The following is a 21,158-nucleotide window of genomic DNA, read 5'->3' as shown; positions in this document are numbered from 1 at the left end:
TGCATCTTATAGAAGAAAAAGTAGGTACAAATCTTCAACTTGTTGGCTTAGGATCAGACTTCCTTAACAGGACTCCCATAGCACAAGAAATAAAAGCCAGAATCAACAACTGGGATAGATTCAAACTAAAAAGCTTTCTCTCAGCAAAGGAAACTATCAGAAATGTGAAGAGAGAGCCTACAGAGTGGGAGAATATTTTTGCCAACCATACCTCAGATAGAGCACTAATTTCCAGAATCTATAAAGAACTCAAAAAACTCTACACGAAGAATACAAATAATCCAATCAACAAATGGGCTAAGGAAATGAACAGACACTTCACAGAAGAAGATATACAAGTAATCAACAGATATATGAAAAAATGTTCAACATCCCTAGTAATAAGAGAAATGCAAATCAAAACTACCCTAAGATTTCATCTCACCCCAATTAGAATGGCGATTATCAAGAACACAAGCAACAATAGGTGTTGGCGAGGATGTGGTGAAAAAGGTACACTCATACATTGCTGGTGGGGTTGCAAATTAGTGCAGCCACTCTGGAAAGCAGTGTGGAGATTCCTCAGAAAGCTTGGAATGGAAACACCATTTGACCCAGCTATCCCACTCCTTGGTCTATACCCAAAGGACTTAAAATCAGCATACTACAGAGATACAGCCACATCAATGTTCATTGCTGCTGAATTCACCATAGCCAGATTGTGGAACCAACCTAGATGCCCTTCAGTTGATGAATGGATAAAGAAACTGTGGCATATTTATACAATGGAATATTACTCCGCAATGAAGAATGATAAAATTATGGCATTTGTAGGCAAATGGTCGAAATTGGAGAATATCATGCTAAGTGAGATAAGCCAATCTCAAAAAACTAAAGGACGAATGATCTCGCTGATAAGCGGATGAGGACATATAATGGGGGTGGGAGGGGTTAGCATTAGGTTTAGGGTTAGGTTTAGAGTTAGGCTAAGGAGAGCGGTAAGAATGAAGGAAAGAAGGACTGTATAAAGGGAAAAGGGTGGGAGGGGTGGGGGGGGAACGGAAAAAAAAAGAAACATCATTACCCTATGTAAACGTAAAAAAAAAAAAAAAAAAAAAAAAAAAAATCTCGACTTCACCCTTGCTTTCTGCTTGCACAAAACTGCAAGTTTATCCAAAATTTGGAGCTTTACATTTTCTCAGGTTGTCCTAAACATGTACGCAACCGGGAGTACACACCAAGTCCTGCATATGCATGTGATCTGTCAGAGTCTTAAGAATATGCATAAATATTTCAAAGCAACTTTGAGCATCTCATTCCTCAATTTTTATTTTGAACTTCTGGTTAATATTTACCCCAAATTCACCATCTCAGATAGCCACAAAATTAAACAATTGCCTATAATTGATTCTGACACCCCACCATCACCCAGCTAAAAAGTTTTTACATTGGATAAATTCAGAATTTGGTTAAACAAAGACAAACAGAATCTTCAAATGAACCACCAGACTAATTAAAAAAAAAAAAAATCTCAATTTCTTGGGACTGAGTCTTTGAAGGAGCTCTAACCACATTTTGTCCCCTCTGGTTGTTTCCAGGCTGTTAGTTGTCAAAGTTAATATCACACTGGGGAAAAGGGCAAATTAAAATGCCACGAAAATCACTGTTACTTCTGATATTCAATTGTTTTTATTTACTACTCCTTAGATTACTGCAAAATGTTGATGGATTTCCAAATTTCTTAAGAAGTTTTATTTTACAATTTTTTTTTCCTACCATTTTTCTCATTGTTTTTAGGGAAGTGAGAAATTTTGCGTTGTTTATTGCACTTTTTATTGATGCCAGCTGTTTTTTGCTATATAGATTACATTTGTCCTTTGCATGTTTGTGTTGTGAGTGTGTGTGTGTGTATGTGTGTGTAAATTTATGTTAATGTACATAAACACAGATTCAATTCTCTGTATCCATGGTCTCCACATTTGTGGATTTAACCAACAGGAATTGAAAATATTCAGAAAAATATTGTATTTATGCTAAATACATGCAGACTTATCTTCTTGTCATTATTCCCTAAACAATACTGAATAACAACTGTTTATATAGCATTTATGTTGTATTAGCTATGATAAGTAATCCAGAGATTATTTAAAGTATGAGGGAGGATGTGCATATGTTAATACAAATACTATGTGATTTTGTATAAGGAACATAAAATTCCACAGATTTTGGTCTCGTGGAAGGTCCTGGAACCAGTCCTCCATTTTTATCAAGTAAATACTTTATATAATATTTCTGTTTTTAATTTATGTTATTACATTATTTTCTTATTGTTGCTGTGACAAATTGCTACAAACTTCTGTGACTCAACAAGAAATTTTTTCTCTTACAGTTTTGATAGCAGATCACTAACATCAAAGTTTTGGTAGAGCTGTTTTTAGAAGATTCAGTGTTACTTTTCCAACTTCTAAAAGCCAGTTTTATTCCTTGGTCAAAGGCTCCTTCCTCCATTTTAAGAGCCAGCAATGTCTGATTGAGGCTTTTTCACATTGCAACTCTTTGGCTGTGATAGAGTCAAATTTGCTGCTGACTTACTCCAGTAGGCACATTTGTGATTTCATTGAACCCACTCAGACAATACAGGGCACTTTCCTCACTTTAAGATCATTAACTTAACCACAATTGCAGTGCCTCCATTATCATGTTAGATAATATATTCACAGGTTCTGAGGATTAGAACATGAACATCTTTAGGGGATCATTATTCAGCCTACCACAGTAACCTTTAAGATTTTAAAATTAGTTCTATTCCTGCAATAGGACAATGTCATATAAGTTCTAATTAAGATTAATCATTTGACATACAGTTTTACTATTTCCTGATACCTTGTGCTGGTCTTTCCATCCCACGATCAGCTTAAGCTTTAATAATATTTAGTCCTAAATTTATAATTAAGTGATTGATTTTACACTGTATACCTTTTCTTTTAATAATTTTTTGTTACACACAAGTACAAATAATCAAGCAGTACAGCTGTATGTAGGATAAGAGGTAGAAGAATCTCTACCACTCCCATAGGCTTAAATCCAGGGATTTATATCATTAACCATTTTTGTTTATAACTCTTTTAATGATTTTTCACTATAACATTAATAATGTGCTTGTATTTTAATTTTTTGATTTATTGATTCAAATCTTCATTTACTATACCTTTGTTATTAAAAATAATTATTGGTATACACTATTTTTCTCCTCTCCTTTCCCCTTTTAACTTTTATTTTCAATTCTCCTTTACAATTTTAATAGTTTTATAATATTAACATTGAACATAATGTTTGAAATAAACTTTAGATTAAATTAGACTTAAATTTGCAGAAAAGTTAAAAAGATTGTTCCCTATAACCTCACAACCAGTAGTGCTATTGTTATTGCTTATATTATTAGTGTGATAGTTATTATGATGAACTAAAATTAAGCTATAATTATTAAAGTCCATACATTATTTACATTCTTTTATTTGTGCCTAATTTTTTTTTTCTTTCCAGGAACCCACCTAGGATAGCATAAGAGTTGTCTTTTTTCCTTCGGTTCTTTTTGGCAGTGATGGTTTCTCAGATTCTGCCCCATTTTAGATGACCTTGATAAATCTCAGGAGTGTTGGGCAGGTATTATTATATAGAATGCCATCCAACAAGGATATTTAAGATACATAATTTTTAGATTGAAATGATGTTTCAGATTACTGGGGGGAAAACATGGAGCTAAACTGCCGTTGTTAATTCACTCCATACCAAGGGTACACATGACCAGCTTGGTTTCTAGCTACTGCTGGTAACCTTAATCTCCCAGCTGAGGAAAGTTTTACCAAGTTTCTCTGATGCAGTTACCCTTTTTTCCTCATCCCATGTAATACTCATTGAAAATAAGTTATGTAAAGCCCAAATTCAGAACTGAGCTGTGATCATCCAATTCATTCAAGGTAGAGTAGTGTTTAAGTTATTTGAGATTTTCCTGCAAGGAATATTTGGCTATTATTTATTCTTATTGATTTGTATATTCAATCATTTATTTAAATCAATTATTTAATTGAGATTTTCTTTTCTAGTATATATTTTAATGGTAGAAATTTACCTTTGAACTTGGTTTCTGCTATATCCACAAACTTTGATAAATTGTGTTATATTAAATTAGTTCAAAATATATTTAAATTTTTCATGATACTTCTTTGAATCATGTATTATTTGACTGTGTTGTCTAATTTCCAGGTGTTTGGGGTGTTTTCTAGCTCTTTTCCTTTATTGATTTTCTTGTTTAATTCCATTTTGAACTGAGAATATAGTTTGAAAAATTTAAATTCTTTAAAGTATGTTAGGACGTGTTATATGGGCTGGAATTTAGTTTATCTTGGTGAATACCCCATGCAAGCTTGTCAAGAATGCATATTCTACTGTATGAGATGAAATATTCTGTAAATGTCACTTAGATCAGGTTGATTGATAGGGCTGTTCAAATGATGTACATTCTTAAAGATATGCTGCCTGTTTAATCTAAAAATTACAGAGAGAATTACTATTTGATTTATCCATTTTCCTTTCAGTTCAATTTTTGCCTCATGTATCAGGTAAAATAATACTCTGTTACCTTCCTGGTTAAGGGATCCCTTTATTTAAGATTATTATGTCTTCCGGTAAAATTGATTCTTTAATTTTTATGTAATATATATTTCATAATCTTCCTTGTTCTGAAGTCAGACTTCTATGAAACTCAAATACTTACTACAGATTTCTTTTGATTAGTGTTAGTCTAGTATCATATTTTTTTCTTTCTTTCTTTTAATGTATTTTTACTCTATGAATTATTTTTTCCCACCAATAGCTTTACCATGACCAAAAAGTACTACCTGTTAACTAATAGTCAGTTGATAAAGATGTTGCTTACTCCAAGTAGTTGATCTTCTCCACTTATTCCTTCTCGGGTTCTCTTCCTTTATACAGATTCACATTTCTGACCTACATAATTTTTGTTATTACTAAAGAATGTCTTTCCACATTTCTTATAGGTCATGTATACTGGCAATAAATTCTCACATTTTTGTGTTTTTGTGTGTGTGTCTGAAAACATCTGTTATTTCTCTTTCACTTTTGAATGATCATATTTCTGAATCTGAAATTATACTTTAGTGTGTTTGTCCCCAAACAATTGATGATTTCACTTTGGTTTCTTCTGTTTAAATGTTTTCCGATAGAAGTTTACTATAAATCTTATCCTTGTTTTTCTATTGGTAAAGGTACCCACTGCCACACATTCTGACTTTGCGCAAGAATTGTTTCATTTTATGCAATTTGAATATTACTTATCTATGTATAATTTTTGTTGTGATTGTTTGTTTTGATTTTGAAATCTATTCTATTTGGTGTTTATCAAGCTTTTTTGACCTGTGGCAAGTGTCCACCATTATTTTGGAAAAAAAATTTTAATTATTTTTACATAACACTGTCTTCTTTCATATTGTAATATGCATGTATTTTAATTTTTGAAGTCATTCTAGATTTCTTGAATACTTTGGTTTTTAAAAAAAAATTTCTTTGTATTTCATTGTGGGATGTTTCTTTTGATCTGTCTTTAAGTTCACTGATTCTTATCTGGGCTATATACTATATATTTCTCATAATTTATATCTCTCTACTTATATTACCCAGAGAGCCTTGAAAGCTATCTTTTCCATTTTTTCTATCTTTTCCATTTTTAAAATTTAAAATACTTCTTATAATTCCAACATTTCTGTGACATCTTAATTTCGTCTTGATAGTTTTTATTGTCTTTCAGCATAGCTTGTAATTTTTCATTTTAAAAAATACATGTTATCAATAGTCACCCTACTGCACAGTAGCACACAAGAACTTCTTAGTCCTATAACTTCTAATTATAACTTTGTCCTCATTGATTAACCTTTTCTCATTTGTCCCTACTGATTACTCACCTAACCTCTGGTAACCACCACTTTCTGCTATGAGATCACCACTTCTATGAGATCAACATTTTATATTCCACATGTATTTGAGATCATGTGATACTTTTCTTTATGTGCCTGGCTAGTTTCACTTATTACAATCACCTTCAGTTCTACCTATGACAGGATACCATCTTTTTCAATGGCTAAATATTCCCTTGTGAATGTTTACCATATTGTCTTTCACCATTCATCCATTTAAGGACGTTTAGGTTGATTCAATTTCTTGACTATGGAAAATAGTGCTAAAAGTAAACATGGTAATGCAGATGTATCTTTGACAAACTGATTCCATTTCCTTTGTATATATGCCCATTAGTAAAATTACTGGATCAAAAGTATGTTTACATTTTTGAGGATGTTTTTCATAATGATTAAACTAATTTACATTCCTACTAATAATGTGTAAAACTCTCCTTTTTTTCCACATATTTGACTAATTTTCTGTAGTTTTTGCTAATAGTCATTTTAAGTGGAGTGAAGTGATACTTCATTTCAGTTTTGATTTGCATTCTCTTAAGATTAGTGATGTAGAATGGTTTTTTTCATACATCTGTTGGCCAATTGTATATACTCTTTAAAGAAATGTTTATATTGGTCTATAGTACAATTTTTAATCAGGTTGTTAATTTTTTGCTGTTGTATATTTGGATTTCCTTATATATATAATAGATATCAACCCTTTCTAAAATTTCTAGTTTGCTGATATTTTCTCTCATTCTGTTGTTTTTTTAGTCTCAATTGTTTCCTTCACTAGGCAGAAGCTTTTGAAATTGATTTAATACCATTTTTCTATTTTTAGTTCTGTTCACTATTCTTCTAGAGTCTTGTCCAAAAAGTCCTTGCCCATTCCAATATTATGAAGAATTTCTCTTGTGTTTTTTCTTGGTAGTTTCACTTTAAAGTCTTACATTCAAATTATTGATTCATCTTGAGTGTTCAGTGTTTTAGTGATTCTGTATTCCAAAGCTATGGCATTCACAAGTGTTCCTTGAATGATGTAAGTATTATTAACACTAGCTTCCACTCCCTTTCATGTCTTTAGTATTCTATTTCCTTGTCTTGACTGATATGGATGAAATTTTTCTTTTTTTGATGAGAAAGAAAATAATGAAGTACAATTTAGTAGGAGTGATTCTTTCTTCCAAACTGGAAAAAGGAATTGAGAGTGTTTTCACATAGAGAGTAAAATTCTGTTATAGAGAAGATTGTAGCTGTATTGTATAATAATTACTCTTCCTCTTTCTTGGCCATAGTCACTAGGACATCCTTATTGGTTAGTCCCTATATATTGAATGTATAGTGGGAATATTAAAGGTAAATCCCATATATTGCGGTACCTGTGTGTAATTGGGATCACAAGGACTTTGAAATTCTCAGGCTCATCCACTGTTAAATCCCAGAAATTCAGCAGAGTTACCATTTAAGTATTTTTATAGTATATAGGATTTTATTCAGCTTTTTCATCACTTTTACCAAAAGACCTGACAAGAATAACATAAAGGGGGAAGAGATCACAGTTTCAGAAGTCTCAGTCCATAGATGATTGACTCCATAGCTCTGGACCCAGGTAAAGCAGAATATCATAGTGGAAGAGAATGGCAGAGGAAAGCATCTCAGAACATGATAGACAGGAAGTAGAGAAAACTCTGTTCACTAGGAACAAAATATAAATCCCAGAGGCACATCTACAGTGACCCATCACCTCCAGCCACACCCTACCTGACTACACTTACTATCTAGTTATTCCATATCACATGAATTAGTCCACTGGGTAAATTAAGGATCTAATAAACTCAATGATATCACCTCTGAAAATTCTTGCTTTTTTTAACACATGAACTTTTGGGGGACACCTCATATCTAAACTATAACATGGTTTACGTGACTTTAAGCAGATTTCAACTCTGTCTCGCATATGCAGCCATCTCTCCAGATTTCAGGGTGGAGTTTGTAACTTTAGTTATCTTGGAAGTCAAATGAAAGTCTTTGATTTTCAGTTCATCAAGGTATTTCAGAATTGAAGGAGTGATAACTCTATCAGTTTGATCCTCTATAAGTTTAAACCTTTAGAAGTTAAATCCTCTAGTTTTTATATAAAATAAACTAATTTTTACTGATTTCACATTTTATGACCTAAGGCAATGTTATCCTCACATCCACCTTCATCTTACCATCTATTTTACTTTGCAAATTGTGTCAATCACTTTGTGTTTTAAATATTTTATTAGGCAGATTTTCATCACTGGAACCAAAATACCTGAAAAGAACAACTCAGAGGAGGAAAGATTTATTTTGGCTCATGGTTTACAAGTCTCAGTCCATGGAAGACCAGGTTCATTGCAAAAACATCATAGTGAAAGAAAGTGTCCCAGCTCATGGCAGCCAGGAATCAGAGAAAGGAAGAGACCAAAGAGAAGAAAGATCCTTTCAGGGCACACTACCAGTGACCTACCTCCTCCCCTCCAACTAGGTTAATACCTCCTTGTAATCCATTCGGCTACAAGGGTTAGAATGCTGTGATCCAGTCATTTCAACTCTACATATTGCTGCATTGCCTAAAGCACAAGCTTTTTGGTACATTTGAAATCCAAACACACACACACACATATGCACACTAACACACATTCACACACATATATATATGGCATGTGCTATACACACATTACCATAGCATTTGATTTGTTTTGTAATGTTACTTTTCCATTCTATATATAGGTTATAAAAATAAATGATGTTTGTAATATTATACTAGCTGCATAATCAGGTGGTAAAATTGCCTATAGAGAAATCATACATTTATAGTTGTGTTATTAAAGTTATTTTACTCTGAAAAGAATGATGAACTGTAAAGATTGAAATGATTATTTTGCTTACGCTCAGTCAATTCCTAAGATATTTATATACTTTAGTTTATTTCATATTCTAACACTACATTTTTATATGAGATATAAATTAACTTAAGATCTTATGTCTTTTTTTTCTTTTCATATCATGTTGTTAAAATTATCATGTTTTAAATTATTTATTAAATGGTAAGGTGGCAGATTGAATCTTTTCTGTATTTTTCCATTTTAACGTTAATTCCACTCTCTTGTATCAATGTTTTATCTTGCTATTTATTTATTTATTTATTTATTTAATTTTGGTGTCTCTACAGGTAAAGTTTTCAAGACAGCAATATGGCAAATAATGTTTTTTTAGTCCCTCCAGAACCAGTTGCTGCTTTTGAACCCACTTTCTACTCCAAGAAACTACCCACCGTAAACTGCATCCAAATGAGCACATATCATCTGACTTTCTTTCGGGCTTAGTCCATGAAAAATTCTGATAGATCAAAGAAATATGCAGGAAAGGTTAGGGTACAATATTCCCAGTTTCTTTCCCTTCAAGGGTTTCTCAGGGGGGATAGATATCTACTTTGACTGAAGGTCACATAGAATCGTTATTTTTTATTTTTTTTTACATGACTCTTTCCATTTACCAGCTTCATTTGTTTATTACTCAGTTTTTCCAGAGAAGCAGAATATGTACAACATAATATAGATAATATAGACAGATGGATAGATAAATAGAGAGTAAATGAATTATAGAAACAGACTGACATGACTATGAAGACCAAAATGTTCCACCATTTCCTGTCTGAAACTGGAAAAGCAGTAAATCTAGTGGTGAAACCTAGTTCAAGAAAAGAGATAATTCACCCTGTCCCTGCTTGCCTTTTTATTCTCTTTAGATTTCAACAGATTGGATGCATTATGCTGGTGAACACTGGTGAGGGTAGGTAGTCTTTTCTCAGTCTCCTCTTTGAACCATTTATCTCTTCTGGAAATACCCTCACAGATACACTCAGAAATAATGTTTACCAGCTATCTGGGTATCCTTTAACTTACTCAAATTGACATATAAGATTAACCATTACAACTTTTTTTTAAATAAATGAACTCTCCTAAGTATCAAATTTGAGTGTGCTTTTTCCAGCTAAGACACTGATACTTAGAATATGTATAACATACCTAAATATACATAAATGTGGATATATATTTGAATATATATTTTAATATTCCAACACACATGCACAATACACACACATATGGTCTCCTTAAGTTTACTGTATAATGAAATCTCACTTCTAATTTACATTAGAATTTACATTAGAATTCCTACATACAAGCCCCCCCCAACCACCTGTACATGTATAACAAACACCAAGATCATGGTCTTCCATAGCTTACAGAACAACATCCCAATTCTTTCTCTTTTTTTGCAATCTGAAGACAAATACCTCTGTGGTACAATGGGGATGGGGAGGCTCGCTCATGTTGCTCTTCAAAGGTACTGCTTCTATCAGTTACTTTAGTGTCTGTTCATATTCCCACCCAGTTCTCAGATTTGTGGCCTTTGGTTATCTTAGGCATGAGCAAATGTGCTTTTTTCCTTTTAATATTCTGATAGATGCAGTTTAATTATATAACATGGATTTACCTATACATCTGGCTCTTGTGAATAGCAGTTTTTCCTAACTTCACTGTCTGATTCCCTTAAAATGAGGTGGTACTTGACATCTGTAGACACTAACATTCACTCATACCAAAGTCTTGCCTATTTCTTTTTCTTTGTTTTTTTCCCCCTTGTATTGGGGATTGAACTCAGGGGAACTTAACTACTGAATCACACATTCCAAACTCGTTTTATTTTATTTTATTTTATTTTATTTTATTTTATTTATTTTATTTTATTTATTTTGAGATAGGGTCTTGCTAAGTTGCTTATGCCCTCACTAATTGCTGAGGTAGGCTTAAAACTTGTAATCTTCTTGCCTCAGTTTACCAAGTCACTGGGATTACAGGTGTGGACCACCACACCTGGCTACAAGTTTGCCTTCCTTGTTCTTACCTTCTGAATGGGGCCAATTGTGAAAACAATAACCTTAGAATGCAATAATTTTCCAAAGCATTTATTGCTTTCTGATAGTTACTATCTTTATATGGAAGTAGAAAGATGACCAAAAAGGGAAACTGGGTAGGGAATTTTGTTTTGAAATGTTGGGTTCATGATGAAATAGCATCACCATGAAATAAAACCCTGTCATGTTCATAAAAGATTTTTAGAAGGTGGAAGAAACTAGTTTGTTGTCTCCACTATGATTCTATTCTATTCTATTCTATTCTATTCTATTCTATTTTCTATTCTGCTATATTTAAAATAGGATAAAAATGTACAACCAGTTGGGTATGGTGGCACAAATCTGTAATCCCACTGACTTGGGAGGCTGAGACAGGAGTATCTCAAGCTTAAAGCCAGCCTCAGCAATTTAGCAAGGCTCTGTCTCAAAATTTAAAATAACAATAATAATAATAAAGGACTGAGTGAGGATGTGACTCAATGGAAAAGCTTTCCTGGGTTCAATTTCCTGTATCAATAAAGTATATGTAACCAACTACAGGGATTAAAAGTAAGTACTTAGATGGAAATAGAGGTACTAAGTTACATAGGGTCAATTTTCTCAGTTCAATGTATATATTCAAAATTGGCACTCTCAGTTTAAAGGAATTCAGTAGTTGAACACATCACATTATGAGTGTTTTGATGGCAAACTATAGGAAGGGAAATAATGGAAAGTGGAAGGCCCCATAATTGTCATTTATCTTATCTTTGAAAGAGATTGCTCAAAAATGTGGAAATCTTTGCCTCTTGTCTGGTAATGGGCAATACTAGAGAGGATAAAGAGCAAGTCTCCACTTGTCCAGTGAAAATTGGAAGCAGAGCTAATCATTTCAGGAAGTCTCAAGACAGCCTAGGTTAAAAAAAATAAAAGTAGTAAAATAAATCTCAAACAAATTGTGTCTGAGAGAGAAATTCCACACCTATGATGAAAAAGTTTTCTTTCAATAGCCACATCATTTATCCTTTTTTATTAAAATTGATTATCTTGTTTTTGTGTGTGCGAATGAAAGTTTCAGGGTTTTCTTTGCATTGATTCTTAGTGAAAGTACTTAGTTCTACTAGATCTACCAAGTTTGCACTGCTATTGATCAATAAATATATTGGAATGAAATCAGTCATCTGAACTTCTTTCGACAAGTATTTATCTACCAAATTACATATGACATGGAAACTTAAAATGATTCAGTAATTGTAGTTCATCATATTCAGTAATATTGACTGATCTCAGAATAATACCAAATAAAACTTTCTGTATTTTATCCTAAAACTTATTTAAATATAGATTTGGACTGGTCAAATAATTCACATGCTTTTCTTATAAACTATAAGTTTTGCTTCTTTACACAATGCTTTGATTATGACAGGAAAGTGAAATAAAAACATGAACTCAATGTTTTGAATATTTTATAAAAAAAGATATGCTGGAGAAATACAATTAAACCTTTTCTATTTCCATAAGTATTACTGGGAGAAAGACAATATCATTTAATTACTTCTTGTGGTACCACAGTCACTGTATTAATCTCTTTATTTGTATGAATTAAATAAACCTAAAAATAAAAGCAACAAAAATAAATATGAATTATTTTTGTGACTATTACCACATTTTTATGAGAAATTTGAAACTAACTAAACTTGAGAAATGGGCTAAGGGTCACATATCTGCTGTTGGCAGAATTAATCTCTATCTGTTTCCATATTCCAGAGTGCCTTGTTCTTATTTTCATTCTCACTCTGTGTCTGCATATGCATATTATGCTAAAACAAGACTGTGACTCAATTTTATCTAAAGTCAAAAGCAGACAGTAAGCCAGCATCAACAATTAAAATTGAGGCGCAAAATTGTGAACTGACTACCAACTTAAAATGACAAAAGAGAATTAAAGCACGTTTCACTGATTTTATTGATAAAATGCTGGAATACATTTCCTGTTTCACAAATACAGGCAAAGGAATTAGTGATTTCCTCAAATCAAGGAGACTCTGAGCAAGCTATGAAAAAAGTCCTACATGTGACCCCAGAGCCCTGAGAGACACTAAAATTGTGATCACACACACACATACACACACACACACACACAAAGATAACTGAAGATGTGAATGGCTAAAATTTGAGCATTAAATGCACCATCCTTAATAATATGCCAAAGGTGGATGTTTTGCAAGGAACAAATGTGGCCCATGTGAAGGAGAGAACTAGCATGGAGCTAGTTCTAGATGGAATTTTCCCTACAAAACCCCATGGAGAAGGAATAGACTTAAACACAAGTGTTAAAGAGAAAATTCTGAATACCAGAGATTGAAGAGTTAAAAAACAAAAATGCAGCCAGAAAAAATTCAGTAGTCTTAACCCAGAAATATAGATGACACCCTCTCTCATGTACAGAGAGTTCCTTAAGGAATTTTCAAAACCAGATATTTTGTAACAAATTCATTTTAAACACTTTCTAATCCCAGAGAAAGGGTTCTTAACAGTGTCAGTTCAGCAAAATAGCTCTAGTTCCTTATCCTCCATCTTCAACTTTTTTCAACCTTAAAAAGATCTAAAAGAATAGTTAACAATCAAATCAAGAGGACAGAATCACAGTCAAAGGACAAAGATAAGAACACACATCTCTTTTTTTACCACATTATTCCCTGTCATCTCAGGCCATAGTTAAAAGGTAAAAGAAGTTTTGTTTTGATTTGATTTGGTTTGGTTTGAATTGGTTCTGTGCTTGTTTTAACTGATAAAGTATATAAATGGTGTTTATTAGTGGGATACCATGTAATAATATTTCAATATGTATACACATTGCCTGTTTAAATCAGGTTGAACCTATTTATCTTCTCAAATGTTTGTCATTTACTTGTGATGACACCTTTCAAAATTTTCTTCTAGCTTTTTGAAATGTATAATGCATTACTGTTATCTATAGTCACTCTACTGTGCAATATCACACCAGAGCATCTTAGTACCCTGACTTCATAACCACTGATCAATATTTCCCCTGTCTTGCTCCCCCTACTCTCCTGGTATTTGATAACCATTCTACCCCCAACTGTTAAGAAACCAACATTTTTGTTTCCACATATGTGTGAAATCATGTAGTCTTTATCTTTCTGTGCCTGGTTTAGTTCATTTAACAAAATGACCTTCAGTTCCATCCATGTTGCTGCAAATGCTTTTATTCTTTTTATGGATGAATAATATTCCATTGTGTATTTCTGTCACATTTTCCTTATTTATTAGGTGATGAACAAAGGTTATATCCATTTCTTTACTACTGTGAGTAATGCTGCAGTAAACATGGAAGTGCAGATGTCTCCTCAACATACTTTTATTTTATTTGAACATACAACCAGCAGTAAGATTGCTAGATCATATGGTAGTACAATTTTTTTTTTATTTTCTGAGGAATCTCTAGCTGTTTTCCCTAATGGCTAAACAAATTTCATTCCTATCAGTGGTATCTAAGAAGGGGAGCAGATTAAAATGAAGTTTAGATTTTTATTATTATGTATGACTAGATACTTTAAATTCTCAAATGAGACAGTTGTCATTGCTTGAAATAACTTTAGAAACTTTAATTACCCAACTGTCCAGAAAATTCAGAAATTATACTCAAAATTTCATCAAATTGATGAGGAAGAACTAGTCTCACACATTTGATTTAAACAAGTTATACAAGTTGGGGGGAAATACAGTTGTTTTGGTTGCATATTCCAATCCTACCTGGCCCAATTCTAGCATTATTTTCATGTTTCCTTCATCATCTGTCAATCCTGATTAAAAGATATGTATCATATATGCTAATCATTCCCTCATATATTAAATAACGTTCAGCTATGTAGCAGATAATATGGTAGGCCCTGGAAACATAAGACAGAAACATATATGAATAGAAGAGGAACAAAGAAAATATAAAGATATAACTATGACCTTGTTATATGCATGCAGGTTGCCTATAATAAAGAGGTTTGACCTGTCCTTGGCTATTCAGGGATTCCTTGGAAAGTAACATGTAAGCTGAAAGCCCATTAAGTAGTTAAAAGATGATAATTTAGGATAGAAAGGAAGCTATCTGCAATATTTGTAGGAAACATGGAAAACATAAGGAACTAGAGGGAACATGGTAATAGAGTAGGAAGTAGAAGCTAAACTCCACAGGTCTTTGTAGGCTTAGAGTAGGACTTTTCTAAAAAAAGGGTACTGGAAAGTCTCAGAGATAAGCACACTATGCAGCATAACATGAACCATACCATCTCCCAACTGAAACAACTGTCAGGCTTAGAACTGGAAATAAAATTAAGTTCAAATCTTTTCTTTTTTAGAGGTTTTTTACTCAAGCCTAATAATTAGCTTAAGGAGATGTTCTCAAATTGCACCATGTTCAAGGATCTTTCTAATCTCTTGATCACTTCAGCAAATATGACTGCGGATACTGACAATTAAAAATGCAATTATCATTTTTGTTGTGACAAAAATTAAATGTTAGCACTTCTATTTTCTTGTTATTTTATGATTTCCTTTTGCTCACTAGTAGTATAAAAAATAAGTAATATCTAGACTGAGAATTAAGCAAAGGGAAGTAAAGGGAAAATGTTACAATTTTTCCTTCCTTTTGTAACCATCTTTAAAATGACAGACTAGAATTTATTGAAGTTTTGGAAGGGAAAGAGAACTATGTTATTTGCAGAACTTAGATTTGTTAAATGAGGAGAGAGCTATTTGAGAAGTAAAAAGAAAAATGTTGGCTGTCTGAGGATATCTTTACAGAGAAGATTCTCAGAACATAGGAAACGTGTATCAAACACATTGATAATTTGGGAGTTTCTAAAAATAGATTATTGCTACTATGCAACCCAAGTTCATAGTTTAGATATATTAACTGTCAGTAGGAAAGAGAAAAATCTATTGTCCCCTGATGTGATCTTAAACCTACTAATTTGTTTAATCTCTATAATCATGATTTTAAACTTACAGAATCTATTAAAGGTATATAAAATCTGCACAAGTTTAAGGCATGTTAAATCATTGAGATGCCCATTTCTCATTGCTGAGAAAAAAACTTATAGAAGATTCCTAACATACCATTAGAAATAAATCAACAAATTCAATTAAATTCTCATGACATACAAGCACAATCAATGCACTAGTAATGATATACCACCATTTCATGAATGTGATTCATTTCTCATAATAATAAAAATCCCAGTGAACACAGACATGGGACATGGCCATGTTGGTTAGAGAGCTATATTTAAATAGCTAGTAAATTAAGTTGTAATGTTAATTAAAATTATATAAAATTAACATGCAAGCTGCATACACATATGTTGAATATTGGAACAATTTCATATTATCTCTGACAGGTACACTATAGTGTTCTCAGTAAGCTTCCATTAAATTAAATGAAGTGTTTCATTTTAATCAGCAAATGGTTGGATTCAAACATATGATCAAATATATAGCTTAGAGAAAGACAGAATCCTGAAAGGGAGTTTGTCTATTTTTGCCCACTTAGCATAACATCATTTTGATTATAAGTGGCAAATGATTCCTCCTACTGAGATACTTGACGAATAGCATGGAAATCCTAGACTTAATGAAAATAACAAAAATTTTAAAAAATTTTCTGATGTTCTGATATTCACTTCCAGATCTTCCTCACTGAGGTTTTGGTGGGGACTGTTGTCCAACATGATGAAGGCAATGGTTTTAGTGACTCATGTCTTTGGCTTTTCTAATTCAATATATATATATATATATATATATATATATATATATATATTTTTTTTTTTTTTTTATCAGATAGCAGTTTTCTCCATTTCCACTGTTCTAGGATTCTGCATTTCCTTTTCCAAGGCCCTTAGAATGGTTTAATATTTGCATCTGCAAATATTTTGATTTCAGTTTAATTATAAGCCAACCAATTTAAATATAGGAATACACTTCCCACACATAAATTCTGTAAAATGCTGATTGCCTATTTTATTTGTAAAGTAGCAGCCTAATCCTGGACTTCTTTGTATTTCTCACCTGAACACACTGAGTCTGTGTTTTCTTTGCTTTTTTATAAACATCCTTGGTAGTATAATTTTCTTCATGCTCAGAATCAGAACCAAAAGTATTTCTAATGCCAGAGGAATCTCTGGGTATAGTAGAGATTGCTAATTGGCCACCAAGGTTCATTCTCCTCTTCTTTAACAATAGACCTCTTTGAATATTAGTTCAGCACATGACCACCTCTCTGAAGTATAATGTGTGTGTGTGTGTGTGTGTGTGTGTCTTTGTGTGTGCGTGTGAATAAATTATATGTAAAGTATATATAAAATAATAAGAATATCTAATGGACTTAAAATACAGAAATAAAGTTCACAACAATAGCATGTCTTAGGACATTATGAATGTAATTAAACTATGCTAACTTCCAGGAAGAAATAAAAGCAGTAATTCCTATTAAGCTTATATGACTCAAGGTTTTTAAAAATTGATTTCTAATAACAAAAATTTAATCAAAAGGTTCAAACCTGTTACACTACCCTAGGTGAATTATAAAATTGTTAAAAAGAGAAATAAATAATGCAAAAAATTTATCAGAAAAATATTGAAGTCCTTATATATTTCCATAAATAAAGTTAAAATTCATAAAACAAGATAAGAGAAACTCCAAATTTTACCCTAATAGTGAAATCTCCTCATCTACTAAGTTAACAATTAACCTAAATATCTTTTTACTTATATCTCTGGAATATTAAATATATATTTATTCAAACCTAGAAGAAAAATTAAATAGAATCTCTTCATAAAAACGAATGTATGCTAAAGATGGCCAATATATTTATAGCACATAAAACATTTGTTCAAATTAGAGCAAATTTTAAAGATGTAGAGCTCTGTTGGATCATAGTTTCAGTGGATTAATTATTTTATAATCTTGGAAACCATTATATGAGGTTAAAATAGAATCAAGTGTGCAGATAAAAGAAAATAACTGCAGTAATTTAATTTAACTGCCCAGAGTTACTTTTACCCTGAAAGACATAAATGTCAAAAGTAACGGTTATTTTGTCCTTATTCTTTGCTATCTGGGAAGTGGATGCCTTGTTCAGTGACTACTTGACAGATTGCTGGGTTTCTTGATGCCCAGAGAAGTAGTCTGTTTCCCCCAGGCCTACTGCTGGTAAACTGGCACCAATCAATCTCCCTTTTCTATTTTACTGTCACTTTTTATTACGGGGAAGTCTTACTGTTCCTTAGGTTTTCAATTAATTTTTTTGAAAATATTTCTTTCTGTTACACACTTGAAGTATACTTTTTCCTTGTCTTGGTTTATTTACTTCTTTTCCATGCCATACCATTTTCTTTTAGCAATCCAATTCAAAAATCAAAAATGTTCTTTTGTATATTTAGGAACCTAGAAATCTAAGAATTTTATTTTTGAAAAAAATTCTTTTAAAGTACTCTGCTCTGCACTTAGTTCTCTCATTTTCATTTCTCTATCAGCACATCATTTACCACCCAAACAATGAATATTGTTAATATATTAATGAAATTTTCAGGGAAAAATATTCAAGAATTGAAAATTCAAATGTTTTATTATTTAAAGTTAAAACACAGGAAGCAGGCCATGTATTTCAATAAATCAAAATATTGGTGGAAAACTGACTTTGAATTTAAGAAATCTATTTTGAAGTGAGCATGTAACTAGATAATTTTTGAAGTTACTCATTTGCATTTCCCCTTTCTTCTGTACCTATTCCATCTCAGAAAAAGAGGAAGCTTTATTCATCAGTGGAAATATGTAGCCAGAGTTTAACTAGAAATCCTTGAGCCTTTATTCATACAGCCACCAGAAAATTTTAAGCCTACAGAAGAAAATAGAATTTTAAAAGTCCTCTACCTAAAAGAAACAAACAATAAATTCCCCCAAGGTGGAAGGAGTAGAAAGTTAAACAATTGGATGGAGACAGCATTTGATTCTTTGATTCTAGGCAGCCTCCAAGGAAGATAATAAACCCTGAGAGAGAAAATAACCAGACAGTATATCTAGAGAAAAGAGGCCAGGGATGCCTAAGTCATAAAAATTCCCCACAGTCCAAAGTTGACCACAAATATCAGAACCAGTAATGCTCATGGAAACCTGGCAGGAGACACTGTTTGTCTATCTCAGTAGCAACCGCACTGAGGTGGGAGAGGACACCCCTCCCCATATCCCTTGACTCTGGGTAAAATTTCAAGACCTTAGTCTAATCCTTACAGGATGTGGAAGTCCAAGTATTATGACTTTTCAAATTTCTCTATTCGCTAGGATGGAAGTTCACATCAAAATTAGTTTAACATTGAAATCAAAACAAAATAAAAAGTGAAATTTCTTGAATACAAGGTTGTTGACACTAATTTAAAACTTACTATAAGCCTCAAATTTTAGTTTTTATTTCTTATCAAATTAAACAATATGTACTTCTATTCAATTGAATATATTAATATGTAGAGTAGAGGTCATAGTTGCTAACATGCCAGATATACTTCCAGAATGCTGATTAAGGATAATGGTGCCAGTCATTACTATACGGGCCTTGGTTTGATAATATCACTCTCTACCCCTTCTTTGAGGAGCTCCTCCTGTACAAACTCTGGGTTTATCCATGTGAGTTACTTTAGCCAATGAGACCCAGAAACCTGAAACAAGATTGAAAATTGCTTATGGATTATGTCCTCCCTTGTTCCTCTTTGGAAATCTGGGACTGCCATCTGAAAATGGCTAGGATATCCTACTGGAGAACATGACCTGATATTGAGTAGGGATGTGCTAACCTAAAGAAGACTTGGCACACATCTGCTAGACCACTGTCCATCATCCAGCTTAGTTTTTCCCAGGCTAGAAAAACTGATGGAACTAGAAGGCTCATGTAGCCAACTCACAGAAGATGAGATAATACATGATTATTATTTCAAGCCACTACATTTTAGAAGTTTTTATCCAGCAGAGCTAACTGATATAAATTCTATTGTTACTAAAAATTAGTTAATTATTGATAGTATTCTTTTTTAATTTCAAACATCCAGGTTTGAATGGTAAATTATGTGACCAACCTAATTAAAAAGTAAGAACTCATATCCCCAGATGCAGTCAAAAGCAATTTGTTATATGTGAAATTTGAAAGGTTCCCTGTATAAAACTTCTTTTCTCTTCACAAATTAGGAACTAATTAAGGGATAGGTGTAGAAATTAGACAAAAGGAAATAAAAATATCAGCTTTGTCATTGGCAAGTGCTATTTTGGAAAATATGAATTAGCAATGTAGAAACAATGGGTTGGCTGACCCTTTGCCTCAATTAAATTTGCATGCCTTGCGAGAGATAGAGTAGAAAAACCACAGGATCACAGAGACTATGCAATAAATCAAAATAAAATCAAAGAGGGATTATGGAGCCCATGTTTAGAATTTGCCAATAACCAAGAAGTAACCCAGTTCTGCAAATTGTGTTCCAATTAAAGATAACTAGAATTCTGACAAGAGAAAGTCTTTCATATATGCTGAGTTGTTCATAGCAAACATTTGATTATATTACATGTTAGTTTCATTACCTTGAAAAAAGATGTAAGGACAGAAGCACTGGAAAATTCTCTAAGGTAGGTAATACAAAGACCAGGTAAGTGGGTTTTGTAATAGCAGGTCACATATAGGTATATAACCTCTGATCTATTCACTTAACTTTGACAACTCTCACTTTTGTTTACACAAGATTGACTACTTTTGTTCTGTACCTGACCCACGCTGCTTGCTTCAACTTCGATGACGCTGCACTTTATTGGTTTGCCGTAGTCCAAAATAATTGCAAAACTCTTCAACGTCATGCCACTGGGACACTAGGCTATCAATTTCCTAATTGTTCTCTTAAAAAGTTTTTAAAATCTCTTACTTGATTGTCATGCTTCTGCTTTCTGTTTAATGTCATAGTCAGCTTCCATCTGACATTTCTTTATCACACATAGCAGTCTATTTTGCAGTCTCATTGCTCTACCAAACTGGAGTTAGTGAAATTACCAGAAAATTTTGGATCAGTAAAGATAATTAACCTTTGTTATTTCATTTTTCTCAGTCTTGAAGCAGCATTCAATACTATTAATACCTTCTTCCACCTGAAGCCATTTCTGTGTTAGGACTCAACATGCGTTTAATTCCTCCCACCCTACAGCCATGACTTGTCAAAATTTTAGTCAGTTGCAAAGTTAT

At 32.5% G+C, this 21,158-nt stretch overlaps 1 pseudogene; it reads right to left on the bottom strand.

The window, feature by feature from the left end:
- Positions 1–20,779, bottom strand: part of LOC124982941 (40S ribosomal protein SA-like) — a 78,244-nt pseudogene extending 57,465 nt beyond the window's left edge.
- Positions 20,780–21,158: the final 379 nt, after the last annotated feature.

Source organism: Sciurus carolinensis, chromosome 4 (genome assembly GCF_902686445.1).
Source record: "Sciurus carolinensis chromosome 4, mSciCar1.2, whole genome shotgun sequence".
Lineage (NCBI taxonomy): Eukaryota > Metazoa > Chordata > Mammalia > Rodentia > Sciuridae > Sciurus > Sciurus carolinensis.
Note: the sequence above shows the minus strand (reverse complement) of the source record. Positions and strands in the feature narration are given on the sequence as shown.